Source organism: Pelodiscus sinensis, chromosome 10 (genome assembly GCF_052426305.1).
Source record: "Pelodiscus sinensis isolate ZL-2025 chromosome 10, ASM5242630v1, whole genome shotgun sequence".
NCBI classification, from domain to species: Eukaryota; Metazoa; Chordata; order Testudines; family Trionychidae; genus Pelodiscus; species Pelodiscus sinensis.
The window spans coordinates 9387158-9405431 of NC_143061.1; the positions used below are offsets into that span (position 1 = coordinate 9387158).

Here is an 18274-nt window from a genome sequence, read left to right on the forward strand (position 1 = left end):
CACCTACCACTGTTACCCAACACAATAATGTGCAGCAGTGCATGACAACTGTATTTTTCACAGATCTTATGTGTAGGTTTGAAAGTTTGATTACAGATTTAGGGAGAATAAAATTTATTTTGGACAGATAGAGTGGTTGATGGCTGGTTTGAACAGTGAGATCTCTTCTCTCCCCTGCAGTTTTAAGGATATTAATTTATAATTAGAAAAATACTTGTCTTTAATTTTCATCAGAGGCACCTCAAACTTTAAAAGTCTATATTAATTGCTAAGTATTATTGAAAAGATTTAAATACAGCAAAGTTGCATTTCAACAGCATTACAAACTAAATTAATGTGAAATCAATCTAGTCTGAGATACCAAAGTGATTATTTCACAGCTGTGGAACACTGCCCAGATAGCAGTTTTACTGGAAAGCTTCTAGCCAAAAGCTTAGTTCATTGAATAAGCATTTTTGTTCTTGTGTCTTTCAAATAAGAAGTAAAAACAAGGTCCTGAGCACCCATTAAAGATCATGGTGTTTTTTTGAAGTTATGCTTTTAGCAAATTCAACTAAGAGTAGCAACATTCTGAAAACCTAGATTTCAACTTGCCATTTCAGTTAGATGAAGTTAGATGATACTCTTCATTTCCTATTAGGTTAGTCTAGTGGTGCAGTGCATCAAAAATAACTTGAAAACACATGGCAAACTAATTGATTCCAACATCACCTATATATATTTTGCTTTAAAAAAGTAGTAAGAGTTAGTGGAAGAAAGTGCATTAGTGGAATGAAGGTATTAATTACCATACTGGCTAGGTGCAGCAATAACCGAGTAAGTCCTAGATGTCTTTTAGGGCTAACCCAATCTAACCAGCTCCAGGATGCCTTATTTATGCTTGGAAATATTGTCGTCTCTAAATTCCTAGCAGCATAAGCAATACAGTTTCTTAGGCATTTATATTCCCTTCTCTCAGAGTTCAAATTTATGATATGAGTTCATGCACATGTCTTCTTCATGGTTGTGTGACAGTCTTTTTCCTTTAATGTGTTGCAATGTCTCTTGTGGGTTCAATGGACCTTCTTGTGTGAAGGACTAGGCCTTTACACTAATGCTTCTTTTCTGTTTGGTGAATTAGATATATATAGTGCAAACACAGTCTTTTTCCTTTAATGTGTTGCAATGTCTCGTGTGGTTTCAATGGACCTTCTTGTGTGAAGGACTAGGCCTTTACACTAATGCTTCTTTTCTGTTTGGTGAATTAGATATATATAGTGCAAACACTCAATATAACATTATACTATAGGCTATAAAGGTTATGAAATAAATATATACATCACCCTGGAACCATTTAATCAAGTCTAAACACAGTCTTATCAATTTAGCCTCTGTTTTAACAATGCTGACACATAGCAGGAAATCAGTCTGTCCCACCTATGTGTCAGTGTTCAGGGAGGTCTAGGGGTCTTGGAATGAGTTGGCACCTGGTCTGCCAGCATCATCTTAGTAAAAAAAGTTTGCATAGAAAATACAGGGTTACTTTAAAGCATCCTTATTCTGCAGGAATTCAATTACCTGGCTGGAGCACCAACTACATAGCTAATCAGCTGATTTCCAATCACAAGGCTCTGAATCTAAATACACATGCAGACAGTTGGCTAGACTGAGCAATCATTCTTCAGGGACAAAAAAGTACAAAGAGACTCAGAAAATGAATAGAGCTTTTAAAACAGAAAATCTATCTAGTAGCTTTTTTTTCTGCTTACAAGAAACAAGGTCAGATGAAAAAAAGTAACATGCATTATAAATAGTGACATTTACAAAATTATATAAATGCAATAGAACTTTATCTTTTTATTTCTTTTTGCTATGTCTTCCCTTGTGTATTGGAAGCAGGATCCTTTTCTTTGCACCCTCCCCCCCCCCCCCAGCTCAACTACTGTGCTTTTTTATTTGAAAATCTGTTTTATTGTGTAAAGCTTCAGCTGCTATCCCTACCTGCTCAATTTGATTTAATACCAAGGCAAATTGAAGAGATTAATTTATTATTAGCGAGCAAAAGGAGCATCACAGATCATTGGGATTAACAAAACTCTCAGCAAGCATAGTAACCGTTCAGTAAAATTGTTAAAATGGATTTTGGAGTTGCAAGAATGGACCATGTTTGGAACAAATGAATTAGGGTAAGAGTAAAGGTGGTACCAAGTATAGAACAGATTAGGGAATCAAGGATAAGAAGTTTGAAAGATTAGGAAACAGCATTCAGTTGAGAAGTGGAGGATAAAGGAAAGGTTGGAAAACTAAAAATTAGATTGGGGTGGGGAACCTCTGGCCCATGGGCCAAATATGGTCCCCTGCTTAATTTGATCCAGCCTGTGCTGCAGGCCAGAAGCCATAAGCATAGGCACCCCTGCATAGAGCTGGAACTGCAAGAGCTGGTGCATCCTGCTACGGGTGGAAGCTAAGTTAGCTTCTTGAAGCCCTTAGGTGCAGGGATGCTGAAGGACGATTAGAGAGGGAACAGAGAAGCTCTGAGGCTGTGTGCATTGCACCAACCCAATAACTGCCATACGCAGGGTACCAGGGCCTATAGCGGGGGTGGCCAACCCGCAGCTCGCGAGCCACATGCAGCTCTTCACCCTTGAAAGTGCGGCTTGCAAAGCTGCCCCATGCATCCCTACGAATGGCCCCCACCTCTCCTGTGCTTACCAGAGGCAGGTGAGCTGTCCAGTGCAGTAAAATGGCATCAGCAAGATGGTGTTGGCCGGTGGGAGCCTGATGTGGCCAAAAAGCCTAACCTGTGGTTTATAAAGGGGCAGCGTCCTTTTTTTTTTTTTTTTTTGCACTTGCTCAACAATTCTGGTGCAGCTCTTTGCATTTTTTTTGACACTCTTTCAGCTCTCTTTGTTTAATGGGTTGGCCATCCCTGGCCTATAGGAACTACGGGGGCAGCGTGATGTATGCAGGAAGCATTTAGCACCACTGTGGCAGCTTCCAGGAGCGATGGAGGATCAGGACATGGGGGAGCATGCATTAACCCCGCTGAGCCGCTGACTTGGGAGCTGCCTGAGGTAAGCATCACTGGCCAGAGCCAACACCCCGAACCCACCACACCTGCACTCCCAGCCCCACCCCGGAGCCTGCTCCCATACCCCACATCTCCACCCCACAACCCTGCCGCAGGTCAGAAGACTGGTGTAGCAAGGTGTTATGTGGCTGGGGACAAAGGCAAAATTTGCACCCCCCCAATCATGTTACCACCTGTGGGACTTTACACATTCCAATCTGCACTGGGAGGGGAACATGTGAACAGGGTTTGGCTTGGACCCTCCGTGCTGCCCCCATCCGGCCAAAGTGCAGAATTTGCCACATGGGAAGCGGGAGCTCACAGCCTGCAAGGCAAATGGGGCCCGGCGGTTTGGGGTGACAATGAATCGCACCCATGTAGGCGGCTGAGAACAGAGAATTGCTTGAACTCCATGTGGGGGGAGCGCGCTGTGTGCAGCCGGTGTGTCCGCGCCATGCCTGGCAGCATGACAGTGGCTCGTAGGAAGTTTGGGGCTCAGAGCTTCCGAAGGAGGTTGATGAGGCTGGGCTGCAAAGGGACCAGGGTTAAAACTGCTATGTGGGTCCCGTGTGGCATTGCATTGTGAGCAGCTGCTGCAGCGTAGCCGGAGTGGGAGCCAGTCTCTGTAGAGCACTGAGCAATGTCCCTGGCTTTGCTCATGTTCTTAAGCAGTGGGATGGGACATGTAGTGGGGTTCAGGGCAGGAGGTTCCGGTGTCAGGAGGCAGGTTTGGGACAGGGGGTTGGTGTTTGGAAGGGCACGGATGGAATTAAGGAGTCATGCAGAGGGTTGGGTTCGGGGGCGGGCTCAGGGACGGGGAGTAAGGGTGCAGGAGTCAAGCAGTATGTCTACACTACATTCCTCTTTCGAGAGAGGAATGCAAATGCAGCCGAGCGAAATGGCAAATGAAGCGCGGATTTGAATTTCCCGCGCTTTATTTGCATAATCGCATCTGGCCGCTATTTCGAAATACGCTATTTCGAGATTAAAAAATGCCATGTAGACACGGTTATTTTGAAAGAAACCCCTTCTTTTGAAATAACCCTGACTTCTTAAAAAATGAGGTTTAATGGTTATTTCGAAAGAAGGGGTTTCTTTCAAAATAACTGCATCGAAATAGGGTATTTCAAAATAGCGGCCGAACGCGATTATGCAAATGAAGCACGGGAAGTTCAAATCCGCGCTTCATTTGCCATTTCACTCAGCTGCATTTCCATTCCTCCCTCGAAAGAGGAATGCAGTGTAGACATACCCAGGCATGGCAGTGGGAGGTGACGTTGGAAGGCAGGAGTAGCTTACTGGGGCTGGCCAGTGGTGAGCGTGACACAGCTCTTGCGGCGGATCCTTACGGGGGCAAGAGACTCCAGGAATTGGCCTCGGTTTCCATCTACTCCCCTCCAGCGAGTGGAGAGGCCTAGCTCTAGGGGTCGGCCCTTGTCTGCAACTGTTCCTGCAGCTCTTGGGAGGTCCGTAGCTCCAGGGTCTGCCCCGCCTCCAGCTGTACCCTGGCCTCCAGCCAGACTGGGAAAGGGCGGAAGTTGGAGTCAGCCCTGAGCTCCAGCTGTCACCCCTCGATCCCCCAGATTCAGGGTTGCCATGGTGGTGTTGCTCCGATCTCACACAGAGGCTGTCAGCGTAAAAAGAAGCCGGGTCTTGCTGTCTCGCCCAGGCTGCACTACAGGGGCTATTCACAGGCAGCTAAATTGGCACCCCCCCCTAGCGTGGCACCCAGGGGCAACTGCCCCCCCTACCTTTCCCCTCGCTACACCTCTGGGTCAGAACCCCATCCTGCACAATAACTCCCTCCCAGATGCGCACCTCCTACCTGCATCCCTCCTTGCCCAAAGTCAGAAGTCCCACTTGCATCCTAACCCTCCCAGACCCTACCCCTCATCCCCTGCTCCAACCATGGGCCTGTTTAGAGGAACTTGACAGTGATTAGATAATGCCCATTGAATTTAGAGATGAATGGGAGATGGGGCAATAGTCCGAAAGGCAAGTAAGGTCCAGAGGGGGTGTAATGCTTTTCAGGGGTACCCAGGGGTTGTGAGGCACCTTGCTGCCTTGAGGGTGAGGAAGCTTTATGCCTGCCATGGGTCATCCCCAACTTCAAATGACCAAGGACAACACAAGCACTCTCCTTTAGGCCTTGCAAGTCCCACTGTCATTCTATAAATCAGTGATAGACACTCTCCATTCCTGGAGCCATCTGGGCATCTCCTTGGAGCATGCAACCCCACTATTTACTGATCTGCTGTTTCCAAAGATGCGGTGCACCCCCTCTTACCAGTGTTAGTCCCAAATAATCACTCTGCTTAATTCATAGTCCATACATTTGTTTAGAGTGAAATCAAGGAGAATTTTATTTAACGAAGCATAGACACTTAAGTGTAGCAAGTGGAAGTATAGGAAATAAATGGCTAAACTAAAATAAAAAAATCATAACACATTCTAGAGCCTAGACTTAATTAAGAAGAAACTCATTATTCACGGTCAGTTTGCCTCCTAAGCAAAGGATTCAATCTGTTTCTTTGCACACTAAGATATACCAGATCACTTCCTTGTCTTTATTCATGAACATGACACCGCTGTTTGTTTCTTCCTGTAGATTTCCTCACTTGTAGGTTTCACAATCTGTCAATTCATGCCTGAATGTACGCAACCAGGCAAACTGTGTGACATAAAATATGCAACTGGAAGGAGATAAATGTTAATTACTTTGGAAATGTGCCTTTCAGGAAGGAGGTATGTCAGCTCCTAGTGACATGCCTTAACTCCAAGACTTTAAGAATGATAATTTTTAGTCTAGACACATAACTCCTTAAATATTATCTGTACATATATTTTGCAAAGATTAGGACCAGCAGTAGGCTTCTGGCTCTCTCACATGCTAACTAACCTTTGACAAACTATTAAAAAGATGTCTGCAAAACCCTATACACACCCTCTGTCAGTTGGCACCAAGAGGTCCCTGGCAGTGTCCCCTGTAAGATGTGTGCTTGTGTAGCCACTCAGGATAGATTCAAATGCCGCTCAGCAGATTAGCAGAGCACCCACAATGAGGTTTTATTTGTACTGGTGGTATACATTTGCACATGCCTTGGTGCACATAAAATTATTCTGCACATGGATGGCAAAAAATCCACACAGGGATGGAAAAGATGAGAGGGAACATTGGTCCTGGGGGTCAGAGAAAGTTTTTTTTACAATCAGAGGAACTTAAGCAAGCTTGTACTGTGACTAGAAAGAGCCAGAAGAGAATGAGAGGATAAGGAGAAGAGTAAGGGAGAGGATGAGAGTGGGAACAAGGAAGATCAGGCATCAGGTGAGTGCTAGGTACCTGGGTCACATCCCTTGGGGTAACTGGGCAAACGAAGGGTTAGCTGAGGAGTGCAGATGAAAACGTCTGCCTCTGTGACTGGAGAAGAGGCAAGAGTTGTAGAAGAGGAAGAAAGAAAGACAGGCTGAGGGGAGGGGAGGGTGTCAGATTTTGTTCCCTTTTTAGAGGGTGCAAAATTTAGCTGCTACCCTGCCCCAGCTTCTCAACACAGGCACAAAACACTGCAGTCACTCCATTGTGCTAGCTGCACAATGCAGTGCAAGAGGAGGCTCCAGAGCATCTGAACTTAATTGACAAAAGTGGCCAGCCACAGAGGAGCAATGAAGGAAAAAAGAACCATTAAACCCCCCCAAATTAGAGCCTCACCTAAAACAGATATAGAGCTACTATGGTCAAAAGGTCTTTGCCAGAGAATTTGCTATCAATCCAGTTTTCATTTTAATCGGTGTGGATAGATGTAAGAGATCTAGTCTCACTTTGTAAGTAATTGAGCAATGCATATCCCAGGCATTTGCATAGGAACTACTTTTACCTCCTCTCACTGTTAGGTTCAGTTGCAGGTCATAGGTTCTCCCCCAGCAGGACATTTTGGGTCACAAGGATTTCTCAGAGCTGCAGTTTCACATGCATACAGAGTCTCTTCTGAAGGTGCCTGTGTACAGACAATTATCAGACATTTCATACCCTTCCACAGACACTGTATGCCACCTTTATGTTGAATTATTTTCTGAGATACTGAAACTTTAACACCACCCAGTAAAAGGGGCTAGTTTTCTGGTTCTTATTTTTGGTATCAGCATAATTAGTATAATTGAGGGGAATGTGATGATACTGGACTTTAGCAGGACTGTCTTGACCATATAGGATTGGTGAATTAGGCGTTCACTTTGGGTACCAAGCTTTAAATGGAAGTGATTTTTTTCTCTATTTATAAATACATTAATATGTTCTCTCTTCTAACAAAAGTATCAAATATTGTACTTATAAAATGGTGCAGCACTGCTATGTCAAAAGTTGAGTTATATGGTATCTATTTCAGATTGTGGGGCATGGCTGTGTATGTAAATATAGTTAAAAATGTGTCGCAGCATAGCTTCAAAAGAGCGCCGCCTGGTGTTCAGTCATCTGCCTAATCTGGCAGTTCAGTCATTCTCAGGCTATGTCTACATTACTGGAAAAACTCCACCCCGTCCAGGGAACATGTCTGCTTTTCTGCTTTATTTTTGGCGGAAGAGCAGACGCGATCTTTCAGAAGACCTGTCTTCCTCCTTCCATGAGGAAAAAGGGCTCTTCTGAAAGAGGAGGCTTTTCCGAAATTTGGCCTGGTGTAGACAGGCCAAATTTCAGAAAAGCCTCTTCCGAAAAAGCTATCGGAAAAAGGTACACAAAACGTGGAGCACAATTTGCGTATCTTTTTCTGATAGATCATTGTAGTATAGACATAGCCTCAGTAGCCCAGTGTTGGCCAGTCATGCAGTTGAAGCAGTTGAGTCAAGCAGTTGCTCATGACTTAGTGAAGGGTGTTCAGCAACCTGCAACAGCTGTTCTGCCGCGTTACGAGCCAGGATCTTGAAGATTACTTTGAAATAAGATTATTTTGAAATAAGCTATCCCAGAATGGTGATTCCGAAGTAGTTTATTTCGAAATAGCACGTCTATACTGCAAGGAAGCCTCAAAATAAGTCCGAGGCAGGCTTCCCTAATATAGACATGCCATCTCAATTTAGAGCCCCACGAGGCACTGGGGAGGAATAGAATGGCCCTGTTGAGGGGCTATTTTAAAATAGCAGCGTCTACACACACCTTATTTCAAAATAGCTATTTTGGATCTGTATTCCTTGTAGAATGAGGTTGACAGATTTTGGAATAAGCCATCCGTTATTTCAAAATTATTTCAAAATAACAGAATGGCTGTGTAGACACTTGCATTGTTATTTTGAAATAATGCTAGTTATCTCGAAATAACAGTGTAGTGTAAACGCACCCTATTACTGTTAAAGTAATGGTAAAACCCTGCAAAAGGATGAAAGCTCAAAAGCAGACTTCTTTCAGGGTCAAGGAATAAAGATTTTTATAGCTTCCCAAAAATAAGTTCCTTTGGAAAGAACACAGTTTCAACTTGAAATGCAACTGTTTATAGCACTGACCAAAACCACTGTGTACCACTAAAAATGGTTAAAGTGTCAGCTACTGGGTGGTTTACCTTATACAGTATAATTGTGTTAGGATCAATAAAAAGTAGAAAAAACAATAAAATATTTATTTTACATTGTTCATTTCAAATACAAAGGAAATAAGGGTAAAATTTCATTCTAGACTTCTCATGTTTTTTTATATTGAATAGGGGAGGAGTGCCAAGTCATAGTTTGCCTTTAGCACAGATGACCATAATTAATGGGTGACTTTTAGCTAAGGCGCTTCTTATAAATTATCTATTAAGCAGGATACTCCTGATCCTATTCTTGATTATCCATGTGGCTTGGAAAAGTCATTAGCCCAGATTTTTAAAAAGTATCTAATTTTGGGTGCCAAACTTCTGAGACATAAAAGCTGTTTTTAAGAGATACTGATAGCTATTGAGATATCAATAGCTTCAAACGCAGTCAGTAGGAATTGCGAGTGCTTAGCACATATTAAAGTCAAACCTTATGAATCTAAATTGGATTCCCAAAATTGAAGGCCATTGTTTTGGGGCTTAAGATATGTGTGCTTTGATGTATCCATCGATAAATTGACTATAACACTGTATTGCCCATGCAGACATGTTATAAGGCTTAATCGAACTGTAATGTATAGGAATGGTTCTATACATGTGAAAATTATTATTATTGCCATTGCAGAAATACAAAACAAACAAACATCACTGCTACTCTGTAGCATGTATGCAATGCTTTATATCTTCAAAGTGCAACATAAACATTACCTAATTAAAACATTTTACAATTGCTGAATTAGTTATGCAACTCTATAGCTTGATCCTAACACAAATTAATTTCTTTTGTGGTACACGGCAAATACTGATTTTGAGTACTGTAATCAAATTTAGGCCAAACATTATGTAAGTACATAAGCAATCCTAATCCTAATCCCTTTTCTGCTGTCTCACTTTCTCCATCCTGTCCTACTGCGACACTAAAGTGACAGCTCTCCCATATTTGTTGATTTCCCTGGACATTTTAATTTTCCTATCCTAACTGATCACCTTTTCAGAAATCATGCCTGTTCAACTGATACTGGCATAATCAAATGAGGGATCCTTTTTTTCAATCAGGAGTAGCTTTCTGTCCTAGTGTATTGGCAGCTTAAACAGGGCAATGTCTTCTAATGAAGCTATTGCTATATTAGGACTTGATCCAATGAGATGTTAAGCCCCACCAGCAGAAGTGCTCATTGGCACAAACCCAGAAATCCTTGCACAGTTTTGATTCAGTACTTAGTCAGATTTCAGTTGACTTCAAATTCACTTAATCGATCTCCTGTTTATATCAATATAAGGACCATAAGATTTGTCCCATTGACATAATTGGAATTGATTTTACATGGAGCAATGGCTAGGAGGGGCTCAGTCCTGTGCAGGATTAGACACTACATACTGAATTTCAAATCAACAATATACTAATGAATACCTTTCCATGTGTCACTGCTGAGTACTTTTACATTTACCTGCTTTGTAAATGTCTCCTGTTATTCATTCAAAATATACATAGAAAGAGTAGTTTTATTTTTGTATAGCAACTTTTATACTTTTGGATTACATTTGAGCAACATTTGCTTTATAATAAAATGGAGAATTTAATGATGACTGATATGCATAAGGTATGAAGAAACATAAGACAGGAACTAATGAGCAGAGAGGAGTAAATGATTCACAATAAATAATGTATTCAATTAACCTAGCTTCTCTCTGTTCAGAAATGGTGCATAAACAGCATAGAATTTTCACAAATGGTAGTTATTTGAGCTTATTTGCCAAAATCCTTGTAGGATCTGGTCACATCCCCTGGAAAGCAGTGGGAAGATTCTCATTAGCCTCAATTGAAGTTGGTGTTGGACCACTGATGAATAATTGTAACTTTTGGCCAAGCAGTTTATTTGAGCTATTCAAAATATAAGTTGGACTGGTTACTTCAGATACATGATGTTTCTGTGCCCTACCTGCATAAACATAACTCCTACAAACACTTTCCTGATGAGAATACTCACGCTTATGAATTATGGAATGTGGAAGTAGTGTAAATATTCTTCAATGCTTGTTTAAAACTTTGCTGTTTTCTGCCCATCAATATTTTTGCTTGAAAATATTGGAACAGGAATACAAGAGGACCAGACACAGTTAACACAAATGTATGTTAAAAATCATGCAAATACTTTTCTGTGGTATTCACATATCTCTAGAAGCTGTGTTGCCTTGCATAAATAGCCCCTTGAATCACAATGTAGAGGATCATCTTGTCTCATGCTAACTGAGCAAGCAGAGCCACAAAATACAAGATGAAGGATTAAACAGTGACACTATTACATGTATCTAAGGATAATGAAGACAAATCAATTGAATTTAATAATAAAACCTTCTGAATAAATAATTCTCAAATATTTTGCTTTTGGATTTTATACTTATTTGTAAAACACTTAACACTCAATACAGACAAGATCTCTCCCACGTAGAGCTTAAAAACGAAGGCACCAGTTTAGGAAAACATACCTAATTCAGGATAGCATTTAAAGATAAGCTTATGTCCCACTGACTTCAGCAGGGCTGCCATCCCCAAAAGGGGTGGATTAAGCATGTGCCTCAGTGCTGACATAAACACAGATACGCAATTGGGCCTAGATTTACAATTTACAACTGAAAAGATATTTAAGCCCCTTCATTTTGAGTTTAAATGGATTTTTACTGAAACATGCCCAGGTTTTACAAACAATATTCATTTTTTTTCTGATTTTCATCCTACCTTTGTATCATTCAAATATATAAAAATAACTTGTTTTATTAGGAAAATATGATACATTACATGAGATATATGGGTTACGATAATACATCAGTCTGCAGTAGGGTTGCCAGCTTTCTAATTCCAACAAAGAGAACAACCTTGCCCCGCACACCGCTCTGCTCCATTTCTAGGGCACCATCCCTGTCTCACCCCTTCCAAGGCCCTGTCCCCGTTCACTCCATCCCCCCTCCCTCTGTTGCTTGCTCTCCATTACCATCTCTCACATACTCATTTTTGCTACAAGGCATAAGTGTTGTTTTGAGAGGTGTATTATGCTGAGATCCAGTTTTATTTCTTACAGGACACTAGAGCTGGCAGCAAAATAGTCAAAAAGGGTAATTTACAAAAAAAAAATGAAATTTCACAAGTTTTCATGATTCTTTCCCTCCCCTCTTCCTATTTCACCTTCCCAGCTCCATATTTTTTGTTTTTTTACTTAAGTTACTGTAATTTTTATGTATGGAATTAGCACCATACATTATCACAGCTGCAGTGAGTCCATTAAAGGCCCACTCCTGAAGCCCAGATACAAATCTATGGAGCACAACTATAGACATGTACACCTATCTAGATACTTATACAAATAAATCTGTAGTAACTGACTCCCACACCTTCATGCAGATACATATGGGTTTTCATGTGTACACCTTTAGCTTCCTCTTTAAGTGCTAGGACCTAGCTAAGATCAGGGCTACCGGGGCGGGGAGTAGGCACTGGACATACACATAAAAAGAGTCTACAACAAAGAGTTTATAATCTAGACAAAAGTGGCTCTGAAGTGCATGTATATCTGAATCAACTGATAAATCTCATGCCCACGATGTACATATTTCAAGCTGTCATTTGGTAACTGTTTAAAGATCTGCAAAAACAGTGAAAAGTCCTATTGCACCGAATAGACTAACAGATTTACTGGAGCATAAGCTTTCATGGGCAAAGACCCACTTCATCAGATGCATGTCAGTTTAAAGATCTGACACTAACATGGGAAGAAAACACAAATTTGTATCAGAATACATTGCAGAACAGATGGAAGTATTCAAAAGTTTTAAAAAGCAAAAACAGGAGAAAGGATGAAGTTGAGTGCATGTGCTTCAAATGATGTGCTGCAATTATTAAATGTAAATATTTATAGGGCAATAGTTCTAAATCTACACCAGTAAACTGTTCATTCAAATGAAAAGTTGTATTTGAGGATTAGAGATACATTGTTTTCTTACACTCAGACATGGCATTGTGTTTTAAGTTCTGTTTTAGTTCTGCAGCCAACCACATTGATGAAAGGAATTCAAAGCATTAATCTACTGAATACTTTCCCCCCATCTCTCCATCCATCAAAACAAAACAAAACAAAACAAAACAAAAACAACAACATTTACCCAGAAAAATTATGAATAGTTTTTTGCACAGATATTCAACTGTTTTTGTGACAGTGGTAATAAACACTGATACATTCTCAGGAATAATTAAATAAAATAAAAACTGAAATGAAAGGATCCTAAAGATATTGAAAGGGGTTAGCAGCTGACACAATGAGAGAACAGATTATTTGCACACCTTGTTAGTGTCATGCTTTTTAAGGCTTTTCTGTTTTCTTGCATTGTGTTTATATTCTTAAGAATCGTAGCTACATCTACATTGGCAAGATTTTGCGCAAATACTTTTAACGCAAGAGTTTTTGTGCTAAAGTATTTGCGCAAGAGAGTGTCTACACTGGCATGTGCTTTTGCACAAGAGATGTGCTTTTGCACAAAAGCATCCGTCCCAGTGTAGACGCTCTCTTGCGCAAGAAAGCTCCAATGGCCATTTTAGTCATTGGGCTTTCTGGTGCAAGAAATTCATGTTGCCTGTCTACAGTGGCCTCTTGCGCAAGAACAGTTGCGTAAGAGGGCTTCTTCCTGAGCGGGAGCATCATAGTTCTTGCGCAAGAAGCTCTGATTTCACACATTAGACTGTCAGTGTTCTTGCGCAAGAACTCCCCACCAGTGTAGACAGGCAGCATGTTTTTGCGCAAAAGCGGATGCTTTTGTGCAAAATCATGCCAATGTAGACACAGCCACAGAGTTCTCAATATGATGAACTAAGTAACCTTCTAAAGTAAGCTCAGTGCTTTCTGAGGTACATGGGAATTTTAGTTTGGTAAAGGAATGCACCAGTCACAATATGGATGATGCAATGGTTCATGAACTGTTACCCTTCAGTTGGATTTTGGACAGATGCCATATGAAAAAACCTGAAACTGATATAGTCAAAATGCCTTCTCTATCTTGTACATTTTTAATGATGTTCTTTCAGCTCCATTTGTAGTGCCAGTGGAATTAGTTTTTTTGAATATTGCCAGAAAGCTTCTCTTGGGCGACCTAGTTTGTATATGAGTTTAGATTGCATACAGCAACTGAGACACAAACTAAGTTAAAGATATTTATAATCTTTCCTTCTTTTTCTAACTTTATTTTCTTTATTATTTTTAGCAGAGTTGGTATGAGATTGGAGTTTGCTGCGGAAATGAAATAGAACTCAAAACACAATGTTCTCTCTGCCTTTAAGAAAACAGCATCTCTCTAATCCCCAAACACAACTTTTCACTTGAATGAACAGTTTACTCTTGTAGATTTAGAACTGTTAGCCTATAAATATTCACATTTGATAACTGGGCTTCTATCAGATTTTGAAAATATTTTTTAATAGAAACTAACAGAACAAACAAAAATTTGGGGTCAGGTTTCAAAAAATTCCATGGAGTTTTTGTTTTTTCCAATGAGACACCAACAATTTTGAAATGAAACAAAATTTTCTTTTAGAAGAAAAAACATTTTTTCATCAGAATAAAATGCACTATTTTCAATTGACTTTAATAAGAATCATTTTTATTGGTGAATGGGCTGTTTAGTTTCTACTTCCTTTCAGCTATTAGCTTCTCTGCAAAGAGATCAATAAAAGTACTAGAAGATATAATGGGAACTATCACTTGTGATGTAGACATCTGTGCATCGGAAATTTTAGAAGGTTCATATAATAGCCATCTCATGCTACAATCTTTTAGACATTACTGGCATGAGGTGGGTTACAACAATCAGTAATCTAGAGATTAACATTGTGTGTCCTGCTACCTGATTTTGGGACTACAAATTGAATCTCTGTAATTCAGCACCTTCTGGACCTGACCAGTGCCAAACCATGGGAGGTCAATATTGTCTAGCAGCATTACCAAGACTTCAACTGCTTACTGGGCACTTATAAGACATTTAGGGATACATTTATTAGAACTAAATGACAGCACAGAACACTGAAAGCCAGGACTGGTGGCTGTAAACAAACTTTATGGGAAACTTGGCTACACCCATATTAAATGGACATCCAGCTAATTAAAATCATGCTGGACCATGGATGTTGCCAGCCCAAAGAGTGCCAGACTAGAGAGGTTCAACCTGTATTTGAATTTATAACACAGTTAAGAACATAAGAACGGCCATACTGGGTCCAGCCCAGTGTCCTGTCTGCTGACAGTGGCCAATACCAGATGCCCCAGAGGGAGGGAACACAACAGGTAATCCTCGTATGATCCTTCCCGTCACCCACCTCCAGAGAAACAGAGGCTAGGGACATCCTGGCTAATAGCCATTGATGGACCTTACTTCCATGAACCCTGTTAAAGTCCTAGCCTTCACCACATCCTCTGTCAAGGAGTTCCACAGGTTGATTGTGCACCGAGTGAAGAAAAACTCCCTTTTATTTGTTTTAAAGCTACTGCCTATTAATTTCATTTGGCGACCCCTAGTTCTTATATTGTGGGAATAAGTAAATACCTTTTCCTTATTCCCTTTTTTCTATAACAGTCATGATTTTAGACCTCTATCTTATACCGCCTTAGTCTCCTCTTTTCTAAGATGAAAAGTCCAAGTCTTTTTGATCTCTCTTCATATGGGACTCGCTCCAAACCCCTAATCATTTCTCTAATACCACCTATGAACAGTGGATACAGTCCTGAAATCTTTATGTGAATAACTGAGTATCGACCGGCTGTCTGAAATGAAATCCTTAAGTAAAATGATTGTTTAAGTAAAGGGATCTTTTTTTTGCCTGTGTAATGAATTCAGGATTTAATGTGCAGATTAGCAAATAGATGTGTTTCTTCTTTTCCCGTTGAAAGTTTTTGCCTGAAAAGCACTATCAAAAGGGGAAAGCATTTTTATCATTTCATTTCATATGAGAAATGAAGTTGTATATAGGCAGTCCCCAGGTTACGTACAAGATAGGGACTGTAGGTTTGTTCTTAAGTTGAATTTGTATGTAAGTCGGAACTGGTACATATTGTAGGGGAAACTCTAGCCAAACATTTCTCCAGAGCTCAGTTTTATTCTCCCACACCTCACTTCCCTCAGTCCTTTATTCTCAAGCTGAGGTGTCTGCTGAGAAAAGCCGCTCCGCATCTCCCTGGTCTGCTGGGGGGGGGGGGGGTGCTAGCTTCGCGTCTCCCTGGTCTGCTGGGGGGAAGCAGCTAGTGCAGGGTTGCCTCACCCCGTTTGTAAGTAGGGATCCGATGTAAGTCGGATCCATGTAACCCGGGGACTGCCTGTACTGTGATTAAGATCATAAGAATGCAATTTACACTTTAGTTTGGCTATCAGGTTCATCTGCTCTCTCCTGCTGTAAATATATATTAAGTTCCACAGTTCTAGTGTTGACTACCAACCTATTTAAATATTCACCAACAGATTGTCAAGATAGATTAATTCACAGCATCATGTCCCAGTCAAGCTACCAAATTGTCAGGGTTGTTCAAAGTACCAGTGCACTCTAAGATGGATGTCCTATACCAGGGCAGTAGTGCTGTTGGTATCATCCATCAGTGGAATATTCTGGAGTGAACTTTAGAGGAGAATAGTGCTGTGGTGGGTGAACTCTGCAGTGAAGTCCTTTGTAACCTGTAGCAGGACAGTCACCCCACCCTAGGATAAAAAGCATTAAAAAGAAGCCCTGTGGGAGGGCTGTCCCAGGAGCCAATCAGAGGTGGGCTAGAATCAGCAAATCAGAGCTCAGCTAGGCCCTATAAGAAGGGCTCCTGGAAGAGAGGAGAGCACTCTCACGCTACCTCTGGAAGGAGATGGACCTAGTGGCCTACTAGTGAGATACCACAGACAGCAGTGCTGGGGAAAGACAGAGTGAACCAGGGAGCTCCAGCCTGAATAGTCCTAGGCTGAGGCCCAGTGACAAGGGTGTGGGGATACTAGGGCTGCAGGGAGGCAGCCAGGACAGGCCAAGGTAGCAGTTTCATACCCTCTTGTCAATGATGAGTGACCATTTCAGACTGCAGCGTGCCCCAAGGCAGGGGACAGATGATAACTGGTGACCGCAGTGTGTCAAGGCAAGGTGGGTATAGAGGTTAGTGTTCCCCAAGGGGGAGGTCCCCCAGAGTGTAGGGGCATTGCTGCAGGGCAGTAACCCGAGGGAAGGGCACCACAGTCTGGGAGGGATGCGGGTCCTGATACAAGTCAGTGGAAAACAGGCAACGACAGGTGTGACATTGGATGGAAGAGAGTGATCTGGAGGCTAGTTTGAACTAATTCCTAAAGTAACCAGCATGAGGCACTGCAATGGTGAGTCACAAACCATTATAAACCAAAAACCAAGCAAAGCACATTATAGGCAGCAGCATCACAGACTTGCATATACCATGGGGCTATGTCTACACTGGCAGCTTCTTGCGCAAGAACTGTTTTGCGGAAGAGTTCTTGCGCAAAAAGTCTTCCACAAGAGCGCGTCTACACTGGCATGTGCTTTTGCACTAGAGCGTCTATGGCAGTTGGATGCTCTCTTGCGCAAGAAAGCTCCGATGACCATTTTAGCCATAGGGGTTTCTTGCATAAGAAATTCATGTTGTCTGTCTACACTGCGTTTTGCACGACAGCTCTTGCGCAAGAGGGCTTTTCCCTCGTGGGGAGAGGAATAACTCTTCCAGAAGAAGCCCTGTTTTACAACGCTGTACTGTAAATTTACTTGCACAAGAACGCGCAGTGTAGATACCCAGCAAGTTTTTGCACAAGAACAGGTATTCTTGCGCAAGAAGCCAACAGTGTAGACGTAGCCTGGCAGTATAAGACATAGTCTTTGTCTACACTAGCAAGTTGTGTCAAGGAAAAGAATCTTGTGTTGACAAAACTGTGTGAGTGTTCACAGTGCAATGTGACTTTTGACAGGAAAAACAGTCATTTTTGTTGGCAAACTTCCAGCTCTATGAGGGACTTTTGTCTTTTCCCCTCCCTGTTTTGTCAACAAACATGGAGTATAGACATTTCAAAGGGGACGCCAAGTGTCTCCCCAGGTGGCTCTGCTCCCTCTCCTCCCCGTTTTTGAATTGCCTTGGGTCACCAAGTCTTCCTGAATTGTCAAAATGGATCCCCATCTGGAAAAGGTTAGGAACTGCTGGTCTAGATCCGTGTTTCTCAGCCTTTTTTTGCTCATGGCCCCTTTCTGAGCCTCGTTTACCTCTGTGGCCCTCCTCATAGCCGCTGTGAGTTGGAAAAAGAGGTACATCATTTACCTAATGTTCCGTTTTTTCCGTGTGGCCCCCTAGAGGTAGGGCGTGGCCCCTGGGGAGCCATGTGGCCCATGATTGAGAACCACTGGTCTACATCATCCCTGACCGATGTCTATCTCACCTGCTCTTAAATATCTCCAGAGATGGAGATTCCACCACCTCCCTAGGCAATTTATTCCAGTGTTTAACCACCCTGACAAATAGGAAGTTTTTCCTAATGTCAGGGCCGGCTCGAGCCATTCCTGCGCCCTGGGCAGTGGGTGTGCAATGCATGCGTGGCCCCGCCCCCTGGCGCGCTACACACCTTACAGCTGCCATAGGTGCCCCCCATAGATTGGCACCCCGGGCAGCTACCC

The 18274-nt window shown here is 41.9% G+C and overlaps 1 long non-coding RNA gene across 1 annotated transcript in view; it reads right to left on the bottom strand.

Moving 5' to 3' along the window:
- Positions 1 to 5414: 5414 nt before the first annotated feature.
- Positions 5415 to 18274, bottom strand: part of LOC112543930 (uncharacterized) — a 51262-nt gene continuing 38402 nt past the window's right edge. Inside the window, exons 2-3 of the long non-coding RNA XR_016350390.1 lie at positions 6922 to 7041; positions 5415 to 5742 (exon numbers count right to left, since the gene is read on the bottom strand). This is a non-coding gene — a long non-coding RNA (uncharacterized LOC112543930). The remainder of the gene's footprint in view (positions 5743 to 6921; positions 7042 to 18274) is intronic.